Here is a 5761-nt window from a genome sequence, read left to right as displayed (position 1 = left end):
GGAAGGATAAAGTCATTTCTCTTTTTTTTCCACGTGTGAGACAGCCCTGAGTAAAAAAGCAATCTGGGTTTGTCTTCAGCATTCTTCCCTTGCCTTCTAGTCCCTGACCTGGGTCCCAGTTTCTGACACCATCCTGGCCACCTCACTTAGATGGCCATCTCCACCAGAGTATTTCTGGCTCATCAACATTTTCTTCCCTTCCTACAATCAAAACTACATTCCCCAAATGATCAGATCCCAATTAGGCTGCCAAAGAAGAAGGATGAAAATAACACAGAGTAATTCATAATAACAGATGGACACTTAACCCTCCCAAAGGTTTTTTGCATCATTAGAAGATTGTTTGCTGGAGCAAAGGAATCTCTAATTGATGGAATGCCAGGTGCCATCTACAGGGGGAAACATTCATCCAACATAGTCAGGGGGGGCAGTGCAGGGAAAGATCTTTGAGAAGTTGTCTGTCTACACACAGGGCCCAATTCTCCCAAGAGGTTTCTGGACCTTTCCTCACTTCTGAACCCCTATTTTTGGATGACTCCACATCTTTTCTCAGAATCTTCTATAAGAGCAATAAAGTTTCACACAAGGGCCCAGCAGACTATTTTCATGTTCTAAAGCTGAGTCTTATCTCAGAAACTGACTGTTACTGCCTCTTACCACGGTCATCTTCTGCAGGAAAACGTAAGTCTACCATTCTAAAACTTCCATACTCCTCACTGTCTGATATTGGGCCAACAGTTCACTCACACCAAGACTCACACTTTCCTCGTTTGAAAAGTGAGGGGTTTGAACAAGCTGATTTTCCATGGTCCTTTTGCCGCTAACATTCTGTAAATCAAAATTAATTCTTTAACATAATACTTCTCAGAGGAGCAATGATAATCCTACTAGCTTTGCTAAATTTCAAAAGGTAACAGACACTTTTTCTTGAGATTTGTTCTGGGAATATATAGAGACATTAAAATACCATTAGGCCTTCCATTCTAAAAATAGGACCTAAGAAAAATGTCTAGAGTGTTTCCAAATAGCTCTCTTAAGAGGTGTAACCAACCGAGACCCATAAGCTTCAAATTGCTGGACCAGGACATGTGAAATAGTGATAAGAGTATTTATAACAAGGAGCCCTTTCAAACAGTGAGTAAAACGAGGAACCATTTGTTCTTGCTTTGCAGGAAATCCAACTGCCTATGAGGGGTTGAAGTATTTGGCTTTTCATCACATGGAACAGTGTGGTGAGACAGACCACACTATTTTGGAACATGAGTGTCTATATCCAAGCAGCAAGCTGACTGACATCTGAAAACAGTGCTCTGCACAGGGAAAGAGTTGGATTTGGCTATCAGAATACTATTTTAGAACTGGTGATTATTTTAAATTGACGTGTGAAGTGCTTTTGGTGTTACAAGTCCCTAACACATTTCAACTAAAGTTCAAAAAGAGAACTGTTATGTTACATCATCTCTGTAATTATTTGTTGAAACAAATACATATAAACAAATATATAAATAATTCTATTATATAGTGGTAGTAAAGCTTTTATGGTATTGTCACTAGGAAGAACATTCTAAAATAATTAACCAAAAAAAGTGGCAGATTTTACCTATATAATTTTTAAAAATTTTTTATTTAAATTCAGTTTAGTTAACATATAGTGTATTACTAGTTTCAGGGGTAGAATTTAGTGATTCATCAGTTGCTTATAACATCCAGTGCTCATTCCATCAAGTACCCTCCTTAATGCCCATCACTCCGTTACCCCTTCCTCCCACCCACCTCCCTTCTAGCAACCCACAGTTTGTTTCTTAGAGTTAAGAGTCTCTTATGGTTTGCCTCCCTCTCTGTTTTTATCTTATTTTATTTTTCCTTCCCTTCCCCTATGATCATCTGTTTTGTTTCTTAAATTCCACATATAAGTGAAAGAAATCATACAGTATTTGTCTTTCTCTGACTTATTTCGCTTAGCATAATACCCTCTAGTTCCATGCACATTATTGCAAATGGCAAGATTTCATTCTTTTTGATGGCTGAATAATATTCCACTGTATATACCTATATAATTTTTAGTGATTTATCTACTAAAATTGTTTGCTTTATTTACAAAAAAATTACAGTTTTTTTTCCTTTACTGTGCCCTTTGACCAGTATCTTCCCATTACTCCCCAAATTTATAAATGCTATCTGCAAAAAAAGGTCTGATAAAGACATAATGTTAAAATTATTGAACAAGCTATGGCCACAAAGTAGGCTTACATAGTTATGGATTTTTAAATGTTACAAATCACTTTTTCTAATTTTTTACTTTGACCTACTTTTTGACTTACAGACAATTTATAAAAACATTACAGAAAGTTTCCATATATCCTTCATCCAAGCTCCCCCAAGGCAAACATCTTATGTAACTGCAGTATAATTATCAGAATCAGAAAATTAATATTGGTACAATACCTTTAAGAACTCTATTCAAATATTCCTACGATCTCCACTCAGGGTCTCACGTTGCATTTAGTTGTCACTTTTTATTTTTGGCACATAAACTAAACTTTAAGTACATTAGAAGAGCTTAGGATTTAAAACTCTTTTACCACTAAAAAAAGAGAAAAAGAATCTCTGTGGCAGGCAGACCCTAAGATGGTCCCAATGATCCCCATCTCCTGATATTCATGCCCTGTGTAAGCCCCTCCCTCCCCTTGAGTGTCAGTCAGCCTAGAGACTTGCTTGCAACCAATACAAGGCAATGAGATGTCTCATCCATCATTACGGTACATAAGATTATGACTTCTCTATTGCTAGCAGACTCTCTCCCTTATTGGATTTGATGAAGCAAGTTGTCATATTGTGGGGCCCACATGGCAAGGGCTTAAGAGTGGCCTCTGGCCAACAGCCAGCTAGAAACAGACCCTTGGTCCAACAACTCTTGAGGAACTAAAATTCTTCCAACATGATTCAGAGAAGACCCCAACCCTGGCTAATACCTTGATTGTACCCATATGACAAACCCTAAAGCAGAGGACCCACATAAGTCATTCTTAGATTGAGAATCCACAGAAACTATGGGATAATAGATAGGTATTGTTGTTATTTTTTTTATTTTTTATTTTAATCCTGCTGTATTATCTTTAATTAAGTAAAAAGACTTCCAGTCATGTCACCCAGAGACCCTTTCCCCACTGCTCTGTTTGGCCAACCATCTCTTGTCTCTCTCTTCAGCAATGGTGAGGCAGATACTCTTTCCACAGGGAAGAGAAATCCATGGTTTGTTGCCTTTGCCAACAACAAAAATATCAGAGAGCTGGGTGGCAAAGTTGTTGCTATCGGCATCTTTCACATGAACTACATCAAAAGAACTAGGGTGTCTCTCTCTGTTGGTGATCACACCAATTTTCCCCAGGTTAGCACCTCTGATCACCATAGTGTCAAACTTGATGAAATCAGTAATCTTTCCAGTCTCCAAATCAGTCTGAATGGTGTCATTCACTTTGATGAGGGATCGGGATAGTGGGTGATGCAAGTATCACGGGTCACCAGATGAGGAATTCCTCCCCCCAACCCCCAAAGATGTTTCTCACTTTACACAATTTATACTTGGCCTCCTCAGGTGTAATCCAATGAATAGCAAAGTGACCCTTAGTGTCACAGATCGGATGGAAATTCTCCCCAGTCCTGTCAATGCTGATGACATCTATAAAACCAGCAGGGTAGGTTATATCAGTTTGAACTTTGCCACCAATCTTAATAAAATGCTGTATACAGATCTTCTTTACTTCATCTCCTATTAGGTCATAGTTAAGTCTGGTTCCTTAGGAAAAAGATGAGAGGGAGACATTCTTTTAGCTTATGGGAACCAGTAGATGGACGAGGGGCAAACACACCCAGTCAGCTTATCTAGCATCCTATGCTTTGGAACTGCTACATGCTTCAGATGCTTCTTGGGACCATTAGACATGGCTCTGCTAAGCACAAAAAGAGCTAGATGTGCATTGTTGTAAGCTGTTAAATTTGTGGTAATTTGTTAAGCAGCAGTAGGTAACTAATATACTCTTCTTTGATATATCACTTGGTCAGAAACATGCTACTGAGTTAGATGTATTCATTGACAAAACTCATACAATCATTTTTAAAAAACATACTCCTAAATTTTCTTTGTTAAGCTGAGCTGCTCCGTGGACAAGGCTTACAAAGTCATAGTCACAGGCAGCTCCCAAAGCTGCAGACCTTCGTCATGAAAAGAATGTTAAGACTTGCAAGGTAATTGACACTTATTTCCTCCTTTTACATTGTGAGGAAACTGAAACCTAAAGAAGAGATCTCATAGGCAGATACTATGACTCCAGCCCAGTGCTCCAAAGTGTGTCACCTAGCTGGCCTCTTTGCATAAACATGAGCCACAGGTAACACAGGAATAAACCCACAAATGAGACAAGAGCATGACTTCATCACCGCTGCTGGAAAACACAAAAATAACAGATGGCTTGTTCTCTCTTTGATGGACCAACAGTGTCAACTTCCTATGTAAGCACATTCTGTTGGCCTCAAGAGACCATAAGAGCTATGGTTTAGATGGGGTAGGACAGAGGTAGGAAAGAGGTTTCCTTGGTTTCCAAGTTCACTGAACATGGAGATGGAAAAGTGTACAAGAGAATGTTTGTATGTCCTTGTCCCACATCAGAAGAGAAATAAGAGGAAATGTCAGGGTAGGTGGGGGTCATATTGGTCTGAAGCTCTTTAAAAGCAAGGCCTATGTCTGTCTTATTTTTTATGTGTAATAGCCATGGTTCCAGCAGGAAAGAAACGACCCACTGAAGTAGGATCACTGCAGAGCTTTGAGGGAAAGGACCACTTAACAAAGGTGCTGGCAGGGTTTAGGAAAACCAACAAGGGGTAGTGTACTATGCTGGGACAGGTTCTGTTAGCACCCAGTCTTGAGGAACAAGGAAAGGAGCAGTTATTGGAACTTAGAGAAATCCATAGGGAGAAGGCTGGTAGGAGCCACAGCCTCTCACAGGGGAATGCAGGCAACCCATGCAGAAATCAGCAGTTTGGTTTTTTCAGGGAGCCGGTTGACTAGCAAACCACTCGATGAAAGTATAAATCAGGTCATCTCTTACAGAAGAAAAATTGTTTTTAACTCCTCTGAAAGGAATAGTACTGTCATGCACTTCTTGAACCAGATAAAAATATTATGTCAATATTAACTCAACCCCCTCACCACCACAGCCCCCACTTCTCCTTTGATATACATGATCTTCTTGGTGGTAATACTATCTACCCAAGTCCCAAGCCCAGAAACCTTTGCCTTGTCCTCAACCCCAAAATTCATATGCAATTAATCACTAAGTGCTGCTAATTTTACTTCTTAAAATTCCCTAAAATATGTTTGTTCTCTCCCCATTTTATATCCTAGTAAAATTTAACTAGTTGTAGTTCCCCTAATATACGATAGATCTAGAATGTTACTCTACCTGAAATGCCTTCCTATTCCACCTTGTCTACATGGCAAACTTTTTTCCATCCTCTAAAACCAATTTAGCTGTTACTTCCTCCCTGGTAGTAGCCTTCCCTAATAATGCCAGATGGAAAGAGTTCTTCCTCTGTCTCTCTGCTACCCCCACACTTGGTAAACTGATCACACTGTACAACAATTTAATTGTTTTCATGTCTGGTCCCCTATTATGCTGAGTTCTTTGAAGGCAGAACTTTATTTTATTCATCCCTACATCCCCAGCATCAAACTATGCACCTGGCACATTGCAGGTACCAATAA

At 39.3% G+C, this 5761-nt stretch overlaps 1 pseudogene; it reads right to left on the bottom strand.

The window, feature by feature from the left end:
* Nucleotides 1-3145: 3145 nt before the first annotated feature.
* LOC118010890 lies at nt 3146-3943 on the bottom strand (annotated as a pseudogene).
* Nucleotides 3944-5761: the final 1818 nt, after the last annotated feature.

The sequence above is a fragment of the Mirounga leonina genome, unplaced genomic scaffold, assembly GCF_011800145.1.
Source record: "Mirounga leonina isolate KUSES-001 unplaced genomic scaffold, KU_Mleo_1.0 Mir_129, whole genome shotgun sequence".
NCBI lineage: Eukaryota > Metazoa > Chordata > Mammalia > Carnivora > Phocidae > Mirounga > Mirounga leonina.
This window is presented reverse-complemented; position numbering and strand designations above follow the sequence as displayed.